The 21,520-nt window shown below is 39.4% G+C and overlaps 1 long non-coding RNA gene across 1 annotated transcript; it reads left to right on the top strand.

The window, feature by feature from the left end:
- Positions 1-743: 743 nt before the first annotated feature.
- On the top strand, positions 744-2,879 carry LOC110870868. The gene is made up of 3 exons (XR_002553313.1): positions 744-876; positions 1,389-1,456; positions 2,656-2,879. It is a non-coding gene; the product is annotated as an uncharacterized LOC110870868 (long non-coding RNA).
- The last annotated feature ends 18,641 nt before the right edge of the window (positions 2,880-21,520 follow it).

Raw genomic sequence — 21,520 nt, 5'->3', positions numbered from 1 at the left:
GGTTAACTGTGCATGTTTCAGTTAACACCAATTTATAAACTGTCAGGGTTAACAAAATGGTCAGCTTCCTAAGGCCGGAGGATGTGGGGGCGCCACCCAGGCCAACTCAGCCTCTATAGCGTCTCTAGGCGCTATACAACCACACCGAGCAATTCAGGGGGGGGGGGCTATAGAAGAGGCTCCATGGTGATAACGAGCAGGAATCGCGTGGAACGAGGAGGAGTTATGACATTTTACCGTTGAACGGTAAATTTTAAAATTTTTTTCTTAATTTCCTTTTTTATAAATTAACCTTATAAATACCCAACATTCCTTACATTTTTTATTCCATTCCTTTCACTTTCTCTAAACTTTTTATACCATTCTCTACATTTTTTAAACCATTCTTTACAATGTTTCCCAACAACCAAAACCTATGGGACCCGAGCAATCCGTTGTGGCAAAGTTTGCAAAACAACGAGCAAGAGGACCGGTATCGGCGAGACCCGCGTGTAACACCCCAAAAACATTAAATTTAAATATAAATAAAAAAAATGTGAGTTGGTCAAAACAAACGGAAATGTAACTAGGAGCAAATAACCTAGTTAACTAAATATTGGTAAATAACAAGGGAAATGTGAATAAATACACCTTTTAGAATAACTTTCAAACATAAGGGACTAAAAGGGGCAATAATGGAAAATGTTTTTAATTAAAACAATTAAAAACCAAAACACACACACATATGTGTGTGTTTGGTCGTGATATCCAGGAGAAACAAGAAGGTTCTCCACAAGAACCCTAAACTCATAAAAATCCAACGAATCAAAGGGAAAACAAGCTAGAAATTTGGGGCTTTTACTAAATTCGTGATCATCAAAACTAGGAGATCACAAGGTAAGTCAAATTTCGTGATTTGGTGATATCTTGAATTTTTGGTAAAGACTCATAATTGAAATTCTTGATTGAATGTTGAATGTATGAGTGATATTATGTTGAATCCATGTCTAGGAGTAAACCCTAGTCAATAACTTGTTGAATTAGTGATGAAAATTATGAAATTGATAATTACCCATACATGCGTTAAGTGGGTGTTGTAATTATGTGATGAACACTGAATTTCAATGTCGAAATAGTGTAGAATTGATGTTATGATACAAATCTTAGTATTGTTTATGAATGCTAGCCATAAGGACTTGAAGTTTGATGATTGAAACTTGGTTAAAAGTTAAATATGAACTAGATAGAAGAAGAATAAAAATCATGCCCACAAGGTGTTTGTTAAAATGCCTAAATGAACGCTAATATATCGAAAATTTCGAATGAAACGTGTAATTGAATAATATGGCGAATTGCGTATAATATGAAATGATATGAGTTCTAAATACGGTGTTGGTTGAACTCTATAGGCACGGTGGTTGAATCTTCAAGCGGTCAAGTCGGAGCGGACGCGCGCTTGAAGGATATGCTTTGAAAGGTACGCGACTTGTCGTCCCGTTACATTTATGTGGTCATAGATAGTTAAAATTTGTGTAATATTGATATAAACGGTTAAAGCATGTTTGGAATGTCAATGAAGTGATGTAACTCACTCGACAACCAAATGGGTCAAAATAGTTATTTAGATATGTTTGTTGACAATATTTTTCAATTAGTCATGTTTGGAATATAAATAAAGTGATGTAACTCACTAGATAAAGAAATGGGTTAAAATAATGGTCGAAATGGTAGTGATCGTAGTGACTTAAACGTCACTCGTTAAATTTGAGTTATAAAAGCGTAAACCATGAAATGGAAGTGATACACTAAAGTTGACAAGCCCGGAAAATGGTAATTATGGTTACAAACCAATGATGATGGATTATGCATGTATGTAACCGTGATTCCGTTAAATTATGTTATATGATTAACTATAGATATTTGAAATTGTGTTTATTGGAAAAAGTAGCGTTAGTAAAAGTGACGTAGATCACCATTAGTTAGTCGAGTCATGAACTTGAATAACAAATGTTTGGTAGTCATTAGAAGTGGAGGATTCCATAAATGAGCCAAACGGGTCAAACAATTGTTTAGTAAGTAGTAAAAATGTGTTTAGAATAGCATTTGACGATGACGGATTACAAGAGCGTGAAACCATAGATTTGGTAGTGAAACGCCGGTGATCATAAGCCCCGGATGTTGGGTAAATAGGTCTTGCGGTCATAAAATTTGTTAGTGGTTAAATTAGTGCTAAAATTAAACGGGTCAAATAAATACATATGGCATTTATAGACTTTCAGCCCGTACATTCATTTTTGACACAATGATCATAATAGACGCGTCGGTAATTTAATTACAGATGCACAGGAAAAAGAATCACCTAAAACGGACTTTCGGATCAAAAGCTATGAATGTTTGAAGTTAGAATTGTGCCAAAATTAAGAGCTGGGAATCTGTAGCTCAAAAAGAGCAACATCTGTGAAAAACGGGGTGTCACGTCACGTGACACCAAACATGGCTCACAGTCGTGCAACGTGACGTCCGTCGCGGGCCGCGAAAGATGAGGCCTGATCTGTCGCGGGTGCGACAGACCCTAATTGCTGCATTTTTGTTTCGTTTTCGTTGTTTGATAATAGAACTTATATTTATATAGTTTTATGTTGTCAAAACTGACAAATGTTGTGGTTTTGACCTTAGGTGATGTTGATCATGCTCCGGATGACGATCAAGCAGCAACACAAGAACCAAACACTATCTTTTGAAGCTTCCGCGCTTGTCTAATCTTGTTGAAAACAATGTTTTATGGTATAATCACTTAACTTGATGTTTTGGGATGTTAAAATTAGTTGGTAGTTAACTTGAATACGGTTGTTATGTGAACTTACCTTTTGTTTAATTTCAAGGAAGTGAAGTACTTGCTTTTAAAATCTCGTATTTTATTATTAAATTCTTATAAAAAAGAGACGGGTGTTACACTGCGTACGGGTGAGCTTGGATATTATCCAATGCCACCAAGCACCCCAACTTCTCCTCATCCCACCACTCCACCGATGCCCGTTTTTTCGGGTATTATTCTCAACCCCCATTTTTTCCCTCACACATACCCCAAAACATACCTCAAAACATACCTCAAAACATACCCCAAACCCAAAACATACTCGAAACCCAAAACACAACCCAAACCGAATCTGTTCCTGAAACCCAAGTCGAACCCTCTTCTAGACTCAAAAAATATCCCAAACCCAAAACATACCCGAAACCCAAAACACAACCCAAACCAAATCCGTTTCCGAAACCCAAGTCGAACCCTCTTCTAAAAAAAAAAGAAGTCATAAAAAGAAGGATGACTGGATGAGTACGAAAAACGTGCTACTAAGAAGGTCGAATTTTGGTCGCCTAAGGAAGAGTTCGAGTTGGCAAAAGCATGGCTCGATGTATCGGAGGACGAGATTGTTGGTAAATTTTACATACTTTTATAAACATATAGTTGTCACACCCCGATTTCCACGTGTCTCACCGGTGGGCCCGGTGGGGGATTACCGTGACGAAGTTGGCAACAATATAGTCAAACCACACAATTATATAATGCACAGCGGAAGCATAAGATAAATATATAAATTTCAACCTCTGATTGTAATATCAAAGTGTATTACAGGGGTTGAATATCCACAGTGGATCGTAAATAAAAGTAAAGCATTGTTCCGTCAGATACTGCAATCAAGCTTGCGAGGCTTATCCCGACGCTAGGGAGCTAATACCAGCCAATTACGTTTAGGTACCTGCACTTAATCTTTTTGGGGAAAATACGTCAGTTTACACTGGTAAATACATTCAACTGACACTTTTGAAAATGTTTGTTAAAATTGATTTGAATGCACAAGGCACAAATTCTTTTATAACTTGGGAAAATTCATAATGATCTTGTGAACGTTTTACATGTTCTTTTATGCGTTCAGTAGCCCGGGTCGTGCCGGGTTAAAGATTTATAGACACACCACGTTTGCGTAAAACCGTAGTACAAAAACCAACGGCTACGTCTTTTAGTTTTTAATGTCGACATTTTATACCGGGTGTACGCCTACACCGGGATGTCGATGGTCGTGGCCATTTCGTAAAATGATGCCAAGGATATCCGGGACAACGGTCATTAAACCCCCCAAAGGCTTATAAGCAACAAAACTGTTTAAATGAGCCGATCATATTTAAATCAATTAACCACCTAAGCGATGGAATTATATAATGCTCAATCAAGCGGTATTAATATACCGTAACCCAAGCCCATATAGGGGAAATAAGTCAAAAGTATTTACCTTTGCAAGTATAAATCCTTAATTAAGATCAAGTCACCGATAGCTTTTACTGGGGCTCCTAATCTGGAACGAAGGTTTTAATTGACCTCTTAGAATCCTAACGGTCCTTATACTAGCCGTAGCTTAAACCGGTTGATTCTGATATATAGATATGGTTAATTCGCACGAAAAGGCGAAAACCGAGAATGGAGTATGATTTGGACCCAACAAGTTCAGAGACTTGTTTTATATGGGTTTATAGTTCATACTCTGGATTTTGGGGTTCAAATAATATAATTTGACCCATATCGGCTATTGCACGAAAACTAGTTTCATGAGCCGTACCGTGTGCGCAAATAGGCGAAACGGTTAACCATAAGTGTCCTACGCTTATTTCCTAAGTCAATATGCCTTAAAAGTATTTTGGTATCAGTAGGATACCTTCCGTATTGCCCGTAACGAATTTAAGTTTATATTATGCCCCGTAGGGGCTTTTCGGTCATTTTAAAGACTTTAAAAAGGCTTTTCGAGTTCTACAGGAAATCTGAGTTTCCCGAACAGCTTATAAAGCTTAAAATACTTTATTTATTATTTAAAACCAGTGGCAACTGGAATCGGGTCAAAAGACCTTGTAGAACTCCCGTTTTGGCCAAAAAGGGTATATTCGGTATTTACCGAACCGCAGCCATAACCGCAGGTTATGAGCAAGGTAAAAATTATTAAAAATCTTTAAAATTCCCAAAATATTATTTTACCACAGTGGGTAAAAGTTTTGGTGACGAAAACTTGGGTTAGATGGGCGTTATGCTAATTGCGCCGTTAATTACAAAACTTTCTTAAAAGTGCGCCTTTTAGCATAACTCTCATTCTAGACCTCGGATTGACGTGAAACTTTAAGGACATGCTTATAATTTAATAAGCAAGGTTATGGTCCGTTCACGTGTCCGAAATACTCGTTTTAATTTTAAAAGGCCGTTACGGTCAACTTTTAGGCGAATGACGGAATCGCGCAAAAGACTCGGATAACTCATGAACCGACCACAGAGGTTTATACCAACATGTGACCTGGTCCTAAGAGTGTCCTAAGTTATATTTACACCTCACTAAAACGGGTCAGAACTGAAGTCAAAGCAAAAGTCAAACTTTTGCGACTTTCGGCTCCGAACCGGGTTAATATAGCAAACGGACGATTCAAACGAGCGCAAACAAGTTTATATGCTTATTATCATGTTTTATGATTATCAAAACAGGTTCCATAACATATATTTTACGGATTATGCATAAATCGCTAAAATGGCTTTCTGTTGACTTTTTAACCGCACGTTTGACTCGACATTTGACATAGTTAGAGTGGTGATCAGAGGGAACCCTTTTAGGGGTTTATTACCTCCATTGATACCCACTTATAACTACTTTGGATTCGTCATAAGACTGAACCATCAATGAGTTATTTTAAAGTCAAACCGTAGTTACGACGGTTTGGTTTTTAGCTAAATACTAAGTATAAACTGAACTATGGGTGATCAAGATAACTTACAGAAGTTAGGACTTGAATGTAGAGCAAAGAAGAATACTTGGGAGCCTTTAGAATAATCAGATAGAGTGTTTGAGGTGTGATGAATGTTATGAACATGAACATGGTATTTATAGCCAAGGCCAAGCCCTTAGATCACTCCACCACACTCTACAACTGATATGGGATGAATGGCATGTGTCCTAGGGAGTTATGGGTCGAGTAGGGGGCAACCATACTCCTGGAGAACCCATCATTTGATGTCTGGCCGCTTAACAAAGCCAACAGCCACATTTCTGTCGCTGGGCGCTGCTTACGGACCGTATGGCTTCGGCCTTGCGGTCCGTAAGCCATAGGCGGAATAATTCAAATCTGCTGCCTCCTTACGGTCCGTAAGGCACACCCTTTACGGTCCGTAAGGGGTCAAAGTTGAATCTTTTTCAAATGATTACTAAATCTCTGTAATTAATAACAAATCTTTCGTAATGATTTACCTGACCTTTCGGGTTTGAAGGGGTAACCTTGCGGTTTGGCCCTCGGTTATTTGCCGATAGGGGCCTCGAGCTATTTACCCGCATTATTAAGTCCCCGGTTTATTTATTTAATTATTCTGAAAGTCTTAACTTTCATTATTGACGCTTTTAACCCTTCTCCTACGAATTCGATCGTAACTTTCCCGTTTCATATCGAAACTTCGCGAAATTTATATATATTATTTTAGTGAGTGTATAATACCGTTACAAAGTCTTGGGAACGTTAAAGGGTCACTCAGAGGTATAATTAAACATGTTGACACAGTTAACCCCTGTAGTTTGTAATCTCTCACTTTCTTCCGCGTTTTGTTTTTGTACGATCTATAATTTATTCGTTTGAAGGTTCAAGCATTATTTAGGGATACTATACAGTATATTTACCCTTGTTGACATTTATAACCCTCGAATTTACGTACCTTCAAGGTTTGTCAAAATTAGTCCTTTATTTATTATAGATGCCACGTGTAATCAAACGACACGTGTTAACACATCATTGGACACAAAAATTCGAGGTGTTACATCCTCACCCCCTTAAAATAAATCTCGACCCGAGATTTACGCAAATAAATAGGGGTATTTTTCTTTCATTGTAGCTTCGACTTCCCACGTATATTCAGGACCTCTACGAGCATCCCATTTGACCTTTACAATCGGCACGTGCTTTCTGCGAAGCTTCTTCACTTGTCGATCTTCAATCGACAAGGGTTTTTCTATAAACTTTAAGCTCTCATCTATATGCACATCTGTGTGTGGAATCACCAACGATTCGTCGGCGAAGCACTTTTTGAGATTGCAGATGTGGAACACATTGTGAATTCCATTGAGCTCTTCAGGCAAGTTCAATTTATAGGCAACTGATCCGACTCGTTCAATGACCTCAAAAGGCCCTATGTATCTCGGACTCAGCTTGCCCTTCTTGCCGAAACGCATCACCCCCTTCCAAGGTGATACTTTCAACAATACCTTTTCACCTACTTCAAAGTGAAAATCTTTACGCTTCGGGTCAGCGTAGCTTTTCTGCCTATCTCGGGCAGCCTTGAGACGTTCCCGGATCTGGACAATCTTGTCCGTTGTCTGGAAAACAATCTCTGGTCCCGATAATTGGACCTCTCCTACTTCCGCCCAACAAACAGGCGATCTGCATTTCCTACCATATAATGCCTCAAAAGGCGCAGCCTTTATGCTGGTGTGGTAGCTATTATTGTAGGAGAATTCGATCAGGGGTAGGTTTTTATCCCAGTCACCACCTAAATCGATCGCACATGCACGAAGCATGTCTTCTAGCGTTTGGATAGTACGCTCACTTTGACCGTCCGTCTGTGGATGGTAAGCCGTACTAAAATTTAAACGCGTGCCCAAAGATTGCTGGAAACTTTTCCAGAAGTGAGATGTGTATCTAGTATCCCTGTCGGAGATAATAGACACAGGTATGCCGTGTAAGGCTACAATATTATCAACATAAAGTTGGGCTAATATATCGGAGCTATATGTCTCCTTGATGGGTAGAAAATGAGCTGATTTAGTCAGCCTGTCGACTATGACCCATATTGTATCGTTTCCTTTCCTGGTTTTGGGTAACTTGGTTATGAAGTCCATAGTTACGCATTCCCACTTCCACTCGGGAAGTTCAGGCTGTTGTAGCAAGCCAGACGGCTTTTGGTGCTCGGCTTTGACTTGAGCACAAGTCAAGCACCTTGCTACATGGGCGGCTACAGACTTTTTCAAGCCTATCCACCAATAATTTGCCTTTAAGTCTTGGTACATTTTATCAGCACCAGGATGGACCGAGTATTTGGAACTATGGGCTTCCTGGAGAATAACATCACGTAGTCCTCCGTAAACTGGAACCCATATACGTCCATTCAGTCTTAGGATTCTATCCTTGCTAAGAGTCAACTGCTCCTCAGTTACTCCCAGCTTTTCATTAGGATAATTAGCTTCCAACACAGCCTCTCGCTGTGCAGCCAAAATCCTTTCAATCAAATTATTTTTAACTTCAATGCTCTTGGCATTGATTCGAATGGGTTTTACCCTTTCCTTCCTGCTCAAGGCATCGGCGACCACATTCGCCTTGCCGGGATGGTACCTGATTTCACAGTCATAATCATTCAGGGTTTCCATCCAACGGCGTTGCCTCATGTTCAATTCTTTCTGGTTGAACAGGTGCTGGAGGCTTTTGTGATCAGAATAAATCACAAATTTAATACCATAAAGGTAGTGCCTCCACAACTTCAGTGCAAATACAACGGCACCCAACTCCAAATCATGGGTGGTGTAATTCTTTTCATGCACCTTTAATTGCCTTGAAGCATAGGCAATCACCTTGCCCTTCTGCATAAGCACACACCCCATGCCTGTATGTGATGCATCGCAGTAAACTACGAATTCATCTGTACCTTCCGGTAATGTCAGCACAGGTGCGTTGCTTAGCTTCTGCTTCAGTATTTCAAAGGACTCTTGCTGCTTCGGGCCCCAAATGTACTTTTCTTTCTTCTTGGTCAAGGAAGTCAAAGGCGCAGCAATCCTTGAAAAATTTTCAATAAATCTTCGGTAGTATCCTGCTAAACCCAGGAAGCTACGGATTTCGGTAGGCGTCTTTGGCTCTTGCCAGTTCATGACCGCCTCTACCTTAGCGGGATCCACTTGGATACCACGCTCACTCACAACGTGTCCTAAAAACTGAACTTCTCGTAGCCAGAATTCACATTTCGAGAATTTGGCGTAGAGTTTCTCACGCTGTAGTAATTCGAGAATGCAACGGAGGTGCTTCTCGTGGTCATCTTGATTCTTGGAATATATAAGGATATCGTCGATGAAGACTATGACGAATTTGTCCAAGTATGGCTTGCAAACGCGATTCATGAGATCCATGAACGCAGCCGGTGCATTTGTGAGCCCAAAAGGCATCACTAGGAACTCGTAATGACCATAGCGAGTCCTAAATGCAGTCTTGTGTACATCTTCATCTCTGACCCTTAGTTGATGATAACCCGACCTTAAGTCGATCTTGGAAAAGTAGCTTGCTCCTTGCAGCTGATCGAATAGATCATCGATCCTTGGTAAAGGATATCTATTCTTTATGGTAACTTTATTCAGTTCTCTATAGTCGATGCACAACCGCATCGATCCGTCCTTCTTCTTTACAAATAGGACAGGAGCTCCCCAGGGAGATGAACTAGGTCTGATAAAACCTTTCGCCAGCAGTTCATCCAACTGGGTCCTCAGTTCTTTCATTTCCGTTGGCGCTAGTCTGTAAGGTGCTCTTGCTATCGGAGCTGCTCCAGGAATGATGTCAATTCTGAACTCCACTTGTCTATCTGGTGGCAAACCAGGTAGTTCTTCAGGAAAAACTTCGGGGTATTCAGAAATGACAGGAAGATCCTCGATCTTCGGCTTTGGTTCTTCAATTATCACCTGAGCCATGTAAATTACACAGCCTCTGTTCAAACACCTTGAAGCTTTTAGCATAGATACATCTTCGGGCAATCCGTAATGCGTATCCCCTCGAATGGTAAGGGATTCACCACTCGGAGTCTTTAAAACTATTTGCCTCTTGCCGCAAATGATTTGGGCCTGGTTACGGGATAACCAGTCCATGCCTAGCACGATGTCAAAACCCGCAAGTTTGAAAGGAAGTAGAGATAAAGGAAAAGAATGGTTCCTAATGGATATTTCACATCCTTCTAGAATGGTAGAGACGGTTTCTATCGTGCCGTCTGCTAACTCTACTTCGTATTTCACGTCAAGGGTTTTGATTGGCATATTTAGTAGTTGGCAAAATTTCTGGTCTACAAAGGACTTGTCAGCGCCAGAATCGAACAGTACTCTTGCAAATATATTATTTACGAGAAAAGTACCTGTAAGCACATTGTCGTCCTTGACCGCTTCTTTTGCATCCAAGCGAAAAACTCTCGCATTCGACTTCTTCGTCTCTTCCGCCTTCTTGGCATACTTCGGGCAATTACTCTTTATGTGCCCCTTTTCGTTACAATTATAGCAGGTTGCGTCCTTTATCTTTTTGCACTCCACGGTCTTGTGATCCTTGGACTTGCATAGCCCACAGGGTGGAGTCCTTTGTTGCGACTGTGAACCAGACGCAAACCTACACTTCCCGGAGTGTGGTTTCTTGCAGACCTTGCAGTGAGGTCTTCCATCAGTTTGCCCCTCCTTCTTTGCCTCCGACCCTCTCTTTCCTTCACCGTTTCCACGGTGCTTTTTCCCAGACTTTCGTGAGGTATCATCCTCACGCTTTCGCTTTTCAGCCTCCTTGCTCCTTTGTGCCCTCAGACGGACAGCATCAAGTGTAAGGGACAAGGAGAGGTCAGTAACTGACCTGAAGGTCGTCGGCCTAGAAGCCTTTACGCTAGCCTTGATTGCCGGCTCTAAGCCCCCAATGAAACGGGCAATCCTTCTAGGTTCTGGCGTCACAAGATATGGCACCAGTCGTGACATAGTGTTAAAGCTTGTCAGATAAGCTTGACAATCCAGGTTTGTCATCACTAGTGAGACAAAATCAGCCTCAATCTTCTCAACCTCGTGCTGAGGGCAGTAGTTTTCTTTTATGAGGGTAATAAACTCCCCCCATGACATTTTGTACAAGGCAGACTTACCTGAAGCCTGCACCAGAGCTCTCCACCACGCCAAGGCCTCGCCCTTGAATGACTGGGACACAAACTTAACCACATCCCTCTCAGCGCATCCGCTGATGTCCACTATGGTGTCCATCTCGTCTAGCCAGGTGATACAGTCAACCGCACCTTTCTCCCCTGTAAATTCACGGGGCTTACATGATACAAAGTATTTGTAGGTGCAACCCTTAGCACCAGACGCATCAGTATATTCTCTATCGCGGTGAACGCTGTGCTCAGTAGACGAATGCTTGTCGTCATCTTTCTTGGGTTCAGAGGGTGGTTTGGAGTGTGTCTTTGGTTTAGAGGGTGGTTTTGACACAGTTCTGCCTTGAGACTCAGTATTTTGACGATCAATAGCTGCCTGGACAGCATTGTTGATCAGAGCCTTTAGCTGTGCGCCTGTCAAATGTACTGACGCATTGTCGTAGTCATCTTCGTTTGTGTGGCTGTTCTCTCCATTAGGATCCGCCGTTGTAACTTGAATCTGTTACAGAAGATAACAAAATTTTAATTTAGGAGATTATTATATGATTGTCTTTTATGACAATTTGTCAACCATGGTACGGAGACCATATTCGGTTAACTTATTAACTCATTACATATTAGGATCTGAATATATCCTATTTCAACTATACAAATAGTATTGGCGGCATAAAGCCTAATCATGATGATGTTTTATAATATTAGCCGAGATTTCAGAGAATCGAAGGCATAGAGAATTGAACCGTAGTTCTTTTATCTCCTTCTGACAGTGAGTCATAGACTACCACTGCTTTTTGTCTTATAAGACAATTATTATGGCCCATAGGCACTACACCTCTAATGGATGTTTGAATATAGTCGGCCCGTAGGCACTACATCGCTAAATGGATGTTTTTATAATACTGGCCCGTAGGCACTGCATCGCTAATGGATGCTTTTATAATATTGGCCCGTAGGCACTACATCTCTAATGGATGTTTTAATAATTCTGGCCCGTAGGCACTGCATCACTAATGGATGTTTTAATATGTTGGCCCGTAGGCAATGCATCACTAATGGATGTTTTAATATTGATCACCTTCATTGGTGATTTAACCCACGATTTATAAATCATTTAGTTGGTTTTAAAATCCTTAAAGGATTATTGTATAAGAATGACGTGCGTGATTATAACGAATCACATCTGCCACGAAGGTTAACATGCGTACAGAGGTTAACAGGGAATCAGAATCTTCTCAGTTAGGTCGTACCATCTTGACTAGATCTTAAAAGACCCCAAGCTAGGTTTCACCTTTTAAGATTCTTTATTTAGGCAGATCAATATAAAAGGAATGGTTTTGATTTATTTTTATATATATTAAAACAAAACTCATAACATACACTCCAATCTCAAATACAATTACATATTGCCCTAAACGGGTCTTTCAAATATTACATACCTCCATAGAGGTTTTTTTTTTTTTTTTAAAATAAGTGACAAGTCCACGCAGGGACTAACATAGGATAGGTGTCCATGCAAGGACTAAAGATAAGTCCACGTAGGGACTGAAATACTATAAGTTGTCCACACAGGGACTTATTTTAAAGTAGAAATCACAGTAGTACAATTATTAAGGGCTAGTGGTCACGTTTCTTCTTTTTGCCCTTTAGTAGGTTCGCCAAGCCTTTGAGAAATCCTCGGTGGCTTTTCTTTTCTTCCTCGAACTCTCTCTCCACACGATCTAGTCGATGGAGTATTTCTTCCTGTTCAGGAGGAGAAAAACGTGGTTGTTGCGCTTGATGCGGAACTGGAGGTCTGGGAGGTATTGGATACCCATGAGCTGAGTAATCCGGTGGTCCCATGTTTCCATGTGCTCCGTCAGGGTAGCGCGCATTATATCTAGCCGACACCACATATGGGTCGCGCTCATAGCCGTAGTTGTATTGTGCTTGTGACGGTTCGAACGGATTGTAAGCCGTTGGACCCGTATAAGCAGGTATGGGTTGGTCATACCCAAATGGTGGCGAATTTCGTGCAGTTGGTGCGGAGTTCGCCTCCTGTATAGGACTTGAAGGTCCTTCTTCTTGTAGCGGCGGATAGTGGCTACTACTAGAATGTCGAGGAGTGCTGAAGGGGATACCCCCTCCTCCTCGTGTAGACATACGAGCATTGGTCCTCCTACGCCTCGGCGGATCAGGTATAACTGGTTGTGCCGGTGGCGGAGGTGGTGGCGTAACTGCCTCAAAGCGTGAATCCTCAGAGGGATCCTGTGGATGTCTTGGTTGCGATGTCTGATGAGATGGTGTGTTGTACCACTCATGTCGGTCAAACAAGGCCATAAAGCTGTCTGGGCCTTGATACTGCGGACCATGATATGAAGATCCATCAGATACTTCTATCGGATGCGTGGGCGTACCACGAGCTGGTTCAGTTGGATCCTCATCTTCCTCCATGGGATCTTCAGAAAAATGGTCTTGTGGCCCTAGTGGAACAAAACCTGAAGGTTCCTGTATGTAGTCAGCCGGATTAAACTGAGCTACGTAGTATGGAGTAGGGTCGTCAAAATTCCGGTGCGAAACCGAACGTTGTAGAGGTATGAAGGAAGGTTGTGGGTTGTTGGGATTGTTTTCTGAATCTGGTCCAAAGGAGTGCCGGTAGGATGGCGTTGAGCTGTGCGAAGTGGAATGCCTCGCGGGTTCGTAAAGATCTCTTCGTCGTTGTGGCTCTTCGCTTCGTGTCATCGAAGGATGTCTTGTACCAGATGGTCCAGCTTCGGTATCGTGATGTGTCACGATTTCTCCTCGGCCTCTTCGTCCCCTTCCTCTTCCTCGGAATATAACAGGTGGCATTTTCCTGCTCCAAAACTTATAAAAATCAAATCGAAAACAAAGACAAAAAGGAGTAAAATCCGAATTTTGTCCTAAGTTATTGTCTAGACTCAAGTATGTGCAATTGTGTCACTGAGATTAAACACAATAGGATAGTGTTTAATTCACTCAATGCGAGCTCTGATACCAACCTGTCACACCCCAATTTCCACGTGTCTCACCGGTGGGCCCGGTGGGGGATTACCGTGACGAAGTTGGCAACAATATAGTCAAACCACACAATTATATAATGCACAGCGGAAGCATAAGATAAATATATAAATTTCAACCTCTGATTGTAATATCAAAGTGTATTACAGGGGTTGAATATCCACAGTGGATCGTAAATAAAAGTAAAGCATTGTTCCGTCAGATACTGCAATCAAGCTTGCGAGGCTTATCCCGACGCTAGGGAGCTAATACCAGCCAATTACGTTTAGGTACCTGCACTTAATCTTTTTGGGGAAAATACGTCAGTTTACACTGGTAAATACATTCAACTGACACTTTTGAAAATGTTTGTTAAAATTGATTTGAATGCACAAGGCACAAATTCTTTTATAACTTGGGAAAATTCATAATGATCTTGTGAACGTTTTACATGTTCTTTTATGCGTTCAGTAGCCCGGGTCGTGCCGGGTTAAAGATTTATAGACACACCACGTTTGCGTAAAACCGTAGTACAAAAACCAACGGCTACGTCTTTTAGTTTTTAATGTCGACATTTTATACCGGGTGTACGCCTACACCGGGATGTCGATGGTCGTGGCCATTTCGTAAAATGATGCCAAGGATATCCGGGACAACGGTCATTAAACCCCCCAAAGGCTTATAAGCAGTGTTGTAAAAATCGCGACTAGGCGACGATTAGTCGGCGATTAATCGCTAGTCGTCCAGCTACTGAGTAATTTTTCTTAAATCGGTCCATTAACCGACTAGGTCCGACTAGGCACGACTAGGTCCGACTAGGCCAGCCAAAAGTCGACGATTCCAGCAAAAAACCTGTATATTCCGGCCTAAACCTCTAAATTCCGGTCAGTTTCCAACCAAATCATTTGAATTCCAACAATAAATAATGTATACTTAAATAAATGAGTTGAGTAAGATTTAAAACCTAGCCACTTAAAATATTTACCTATAAAAATGTATATATTTATACATAAAACTGAAAATTACATATAAAAAACCCGATCCGATTAATCCCGATTAATCCCGAGTAATCCCGAGTAGTCGCTAGTCCCCACTTCACCGGCCGACTAGCGACTAGCGAGTTCTCCAACCTTGCTTATAAGCAACAAAACTGTTTAAATGAGCCGATCATATTTAAATCAATTAACCACCTAAGCGATGGAATTATATAATGCTCAATCAAGCGGTATTAATATACCGTAACCCAAGCCCATATAGGGGAAATAAGTCAAAAGTATTTACCTTTGCAAGTATAAATCCTTAATTAAGATCAAGTCACCGATAGCTTTTACTGGGGCTCCTAATCTGGAACGAAGGTTTTAATTGACCTCTTAGAATCCTAACGGTCCTTATACTAGCCGTAGCTTAAACCGGTTGATTCTGATATATAGATATGGTTAATTCGCACGAAAAGGCGAAAACCGAGAATGGAGTATGATTTGGACCCAACAAGTTCAGAGACTTGTTTTATATGGGTTTATAGTTCATACTCTGGATTTTGGGGTTCAAATAATATAATTTGACCCATATCGGCTATTGCACGAAAACTAGTTTCATGAGCCGTACCGTGTGCGCAAATAGGCGAAACGGTTAACCATAAGTGTCCTACGCTTATTTCCTAAGTCAATATGCCTTAAAAGTATTTTGGTATCAGTAGGATACCTTCCGTATTGCCCGTAACGAATTTAAGTTTATATTATGCCCCGTAGGGGCTTTTCGGTCATTTTAAAGACTTTAAAAAGGCTTTTCGAGTTCTACAGGAAATCTGAGTTTCCCGAACAGCTTATAAAGCTTAAAATACTTTATTTATTATTTAAAACCAGTGGCAACTGGAATCGGGTCAAAAGACCTTGTAGAACTCCCGTTTTGGCCAAAAAGGGTATATTCGGTATTTACCGAACCGCAGCCATAACCGCAGGTTATGAGCAAGGTAAAAATTATTAAAAATCTTTAAAATTCCCAAAATATTATTTTACCACAGTGGGTAAAAGTTTTGGTGACGAAAACTTGGGTTAGATGGGCGTTATGCTAATTGCGCCGTTAATTACAAAACTTTCTTAAAAGTGCGCCTTTTAGCATAACTCTCATTCTAGACCTCAGATTGACGTGAAACTTTAAGGACATGCTTATAATTTAATAAGCAAGGTTATGGTCCGTTCACGTGTCCGAAATACTCGTTTTAATTTTAAAAGGCCGTTACGGTCAACTTTTAGGCGAATGACGGAATCGCGCAAAAGACTCGGATAACTCATGAACCGACCACAGAGGTTTATACCAACATGTGACCTGGTCCTAAGAGTGTCCTAAGTTATATTTACACCTCACTAAAACGGGTCAGAACTGAAGTCAAAGCAAAAGTCAAACTTTTGCGACTTTCGGCTCCGAACCGGGTTAATATAGCAAACGGACGATTCAAACGAGCGCAAACAAGTTTATATGCTTATTATCATGTTTTATGATTATCAAAACAGGTTCCATAACATATATTTTACGGATTATGCATAAATCGCTAAAATGGCTTTCTGTTGACTTTTTAACCGCACGTTTGACTCGACATTTGACATAGTTAGAGTGGTGATCAGAGGGAACCCTTTTAGGGGTTTATTACCTCCATTGATACCCACTTATAACTACTTTGGATTCGTCATAAGACTGAACCATCAATGAGTTATTTTAAAGTCAAACCGTAGTTACGACGGTTTGGTTTTTAGCTAAATACTAAGTATAAACTGAACTATGGGTGATCAAGATAACTTACAGAAGTTAGGACTTGAATGTAGAGCAAAGAAGAATACTTGGGAGCCTTTAGAATAATCAGATAGAGTGTTTGAGGTGTGATGAATGTTATGAACATGAACATGGTATTTATAGCCAAGGCCAAGCCCTTAGATCACTCCACCACACTCTACAACTGATATGGGATGAATGGCATGTGTCCTAGGGAGTTATGGGTCGAGTAGGGGGCAACCATACTCCTGGAGAACCCATCATTTGATGTCTGGCCGCTTAACAAAGCCAACAGCCACATTTCTGTCGCTGGGCGCTGCTTACGGACCGTATGGCTTCGGCCTTGCGGTCCGTAAGCCATAGGCGGAATAATTCAAATCTGCTGCCTCCTTACGGTCCGTAAGGCACACCCTTTACGGTCCGTAAGGGGTCAAAGTTGAATCTTTTTCAAATGATTACTAAATCTCTGTAATTAATAACAAATCTTTCGTAATGATTTACCTGACCTTTCGGGTTTGAAGGGGTAACCTTGCGGTTTGGCCCTCGGTTATTTGCCGATAGGGGCCTCGAGCTATTTACCCGCATTATTAAGTCCCCGGTTTATTTATTTAATTATTCTGAAAGTCTTAACTTTCATTATTGACGCTTTTAACCCTTCTCCTACGAATTCGATCGTAACTTTCCCGTTTCATATCGAAACTTCGCGAAATTTATATATATTATTTTAGTGAGTGTATAATACCGTTACAAAGTCTTGGGAACGTTAAAGGGTCACTCAGAGGTATAATTAAACATGTTGACACAGTTAACCCCTGTAGTTTGTAATCTCTCACTTTCTTCCGCGTTTTGTTTTTGTACGATCTATAATTTATTCGTTTGAAGGTTCAAGCATTATTTAGGGATACTATACAGTATATTTACCCTTGTTGACATTTATAACCCTCGAATTTACGTACCTTCAAGGTTTGTCAAAATTAGTCCTTTATTTATTATAGATGCCACGTGTAATCAAACGACACGTGTTAACACATCATTGGACACAAAAATTCGAGGTGTTACAATAGTTTTGTATATTTAATTTTTAATTCAAACATATTGTTTTGTAAATAATTTTTTTATAGGAAACGACCAAGACATAAAGGTATTTTAGGTTCGTATACATGACAAGTTTTTCGTTGCAATGGGTCGTGGCGAATATCGAACACCTGACTCTTTTTCGGGAAAATGGGGTGCTATGAGGATGAAGGTTACCAATTTCAACGACATATATACTAATCTCGTCAACAGTAGTCGAAGGAAAAGTGGTTCGAGCGACGTCGACGTCATGACCCAAGCCCACACCGACTATAGATTGTACCATGGGCATGTTTTTACGTGGGTAACAACATGGGAGCTTCTTCGCAAATCTCCCAAGTGGCATCTTGTACCACCGTTCGACGCAACCCGCCCTAGATCTAAACAGTCCAAATCGACATCCACCACTGACCCATCAGGGTCCGATGCTCGTACAATAATTAATCTAAACGACGATGTTGACGAATTTAAAGAACCAGAAGAGCTGCCTCGACCAATTGTAGGGATAAAAGTAAGGCAGCGGCACGAGGAAAGTCTTCTACAGCGCCATCGGATGGCCCGTCAAAGTTGAGCGACTTCGAGGCAAGTCTCAACAAAATAATCCCCATTAGGGAAAAATATCAACAAATGAGAATGGAGAAACAAATCCAAAAAGACATGGATTTTCTCGCAAGAGATTTGTCAAATCTACTAGAGGAGGACCGAGTCATTTTGGAGGCTCGTAAGGCACAAATTCGGGTAAAATATATGTATTTTTTTTCTAGTATGTTGTATGTTTTTTTTCTAGTACCTTGTGTTTTTTTAATGACTTTGTAGTGTTTTTATTTTTTTAATGAAATTATGTTTTTTTAATTTTCTAGTTATTTAATTGCCATTTAATTTAAAAAAATAAATATATAAATAAATAAATAATTAGGTAATGATGACGGGGGCTCCATCCACACCCTGCAAATTAAAGGGGGGCGTGATAAAGCCCCCTGGCTGACGTGGCTCCTACGTGTCGCTTACGTGGCCTGATAAAGCACCTAGTGGGCTCCAACCACACCCTCTAGCCTAATCACAGGATGGACAAGCTAGAAAATTATTTTGGCAACAATCTACTATTAAAACAACCATAATGATGAAGATTTCCATACAACAGAATACAAATATTGTTGACCTGAAATAAAATAACATACATTTTCATTAAGCTCCATTGTCAGGTCCTTAACAGATTCACCATCAGGGTAAGGGTAATACATGGAACCAATAAAATTGCTAAACTTATCAACACCCTCAAGAACAATGTAAACCTGAAGAGAGGACGCAAGGTAAAGAAAACTTTAATTCACCCTATCTTGTTAAAAAGTTCCATTAAGAACAAATAATCAAGACATTACTTGCATCTTCGTTTAGCACACGAATCTCAGTAAAATGTTTAGCTTCCCTTCCAAATGCATCAGGGGAAACTTCATTAAAGGCTGGTGAGGATGTAACTCTTTAAGTTGGGGTTAAGGTCCCATGAAACTCGCCATTAGTTTCTTTTCTCCATTTGGTTCATCAGATGGTATTTCAGTTACTATGGTAGGTTCTTGGGTTGTTCTCCTTCCCATTGAAGGGGCCTAACTATTGAAAAATAATATAGTAAGTTTCCATGAACAACAAAGTATCCACGTAGAAGCTCAAAAACAAACTACATAAAAAAAAACTTAATGCTAACAAACGTCCTACCTGGATTGCTGCAACAAATACTTGTACAAATTGAAATTCTGTAAGCAAAACTAAACACCAAGTTAGCTTCCATAACGAACTCTAAGCATATATGTTTTTAGAATCAGTAAAACCTTTCTACTTTAAATGGTTAATTCATAAAGAACACCCCCCCCCCCCCTTAATAGTTATATACCTTGATTAATCTCACTCACGACTTAAAAAAAGAGCATTTTATACCCCCTTCAATAATCAAAACCCCACAAAAAGTCCAATGTTACTGTATTCATACGACCTTTTCTTGTTGTATGGGTCAGATAGACTTGATTAATTTTTTTATATATATTTTAAAGTTCATTACCCATCCGTGATTATCCCTAAATTGTATATATATTTGTTTAATTAAAAAAAGAGTGTAAACTATACATATGAAAGAGACAATACAAGCTCATAAGGCCTACCAAGAGATGTATATTCAACAATCCAAGAGACGGTGCAATAATATGTTGTTGAAATTTTTTGACTTAGTGCCTCAAAGGTCTAATACAAATATCCTATTTGAATGAAGCCTATACCTAATAGTTATAGAAATAATTAAAAGAGAATATTAGTTTACTATACTCCAATAAGAACTAACATAATTTTAAAGCAACCGTTCAATCTACCAGCATATTCTCTCATTCTCATGTGTTTCACAACAGTTTAAAAAATGTATTAAAGAAGCATCATGATATTAAAAGATGATTCAGATGACTAATCAATATTCAACAAAAAACAAAGCTACTGGATATCTAAAAAGTATACCAAGTCGCCATCAAATAAAAATCATTTGAATAGCAACACCACCATCACAGTTTTCTTCCTTTTGTCATATGATCAAACACATCTGCATTCAATTCAAACACCCCAAAACCATTATAATCAGTGGAAAAGTTTTAACATATATGCCCAATCAAGATTCTTATTCGGAACAACTGAAAAAAAGTCTCGCTTCAAACATCAACAAACACACACCAAAATATATCTTTTAGCCTAAATCATCTTAAATTTTCAACTTTAAAAGCTATTTTTCTATCAATTAAAAAACGATACACAAATTATGTTGTAACAAAAAGGCTGCATAGTTGCTAATCAATTCCAAAGAATGCAATACCTCTGTTATCCTTGTTCTTAAAATATCTTGCAATACCTTTAGTATTATGTCTATCCTACAACATAAAAAAATACCTTGTTGGTCAATCTGAAAGAAAACCCATGTCAGTAAAAACATAAACTTGTTGCTATTTTTTTGAAGCCAGGTTTACATGATGAACTTGGTGCAATGTACCCATAAGAACCAGCAATGGCAGACATGCATGCTGAGGTTAAAAAAATTCATTAGAAGACCACAAAAAATCACAAACATTTCACAAATTAATCATGAAACAGAAGATTTCGAAGCAAAAAAGACATACCCATTGCATATATTAATGCGTATGATCTAAATAAAGTTTCAAAATCAACTAATCAAACGGAGCACAATTTGAAACTATGTAAATCGATAGTTTACCTGTGTGAAACCCAAGAGACAAACCATCACAGGTGCCTGCCTAGCCACTTAATCTTTTGCCTGTAACACCACCATCGACAATAGAAGCCGCCGGTGCAACGGTGGTACCCACAACTACATCATCGAAAAAATTTTAAGACATGTTTGGTATTAAATCCCTAAAATGCCCTACGTTACTGTTCATTCACTTAAATTATTAATATGCACAATATAATATAATATAATATAATATAATATAATATAATATAATATAATATAATATAATATAATATAATATAATATAATATAATATAATATAATATAATATAATATAATATAATATAATATAATATAATATAATATAATATAATATAATATAAGATAACGTAACGTAACGTAACGTAACGTAACGTAACGTAACGTAACGTAACGTAACGTAACGTAACGTAATATAATATAATATAATGGCAACAACAAACAAACCTATTGTAGCTACTATAGTCAAACACTGAAACTCATGATGTGTGTGTGCATGTACGCGATGGTAAACTTAAGATTTT

The sequence above is a fragment of the Helianthus annuus genome, chromosome 8, assembly GCF_002127325.2.
Source record: "Helianthus annuus cultivar XRQ/B chromosome 8, HanXRQr2.0-SUNRISE, whole genome shotgun sequence".
NCBI lineage: Eukaryota > Viridiplantae > Streptophyta > Magnoliopsida > Asterales > Asteraceae > Helianthus > Helianthus annuus.
Note: the sequence above shows the minus strand (reverse complement) of the source record. Positions and strands in the feature narration are given on the sequence as shown.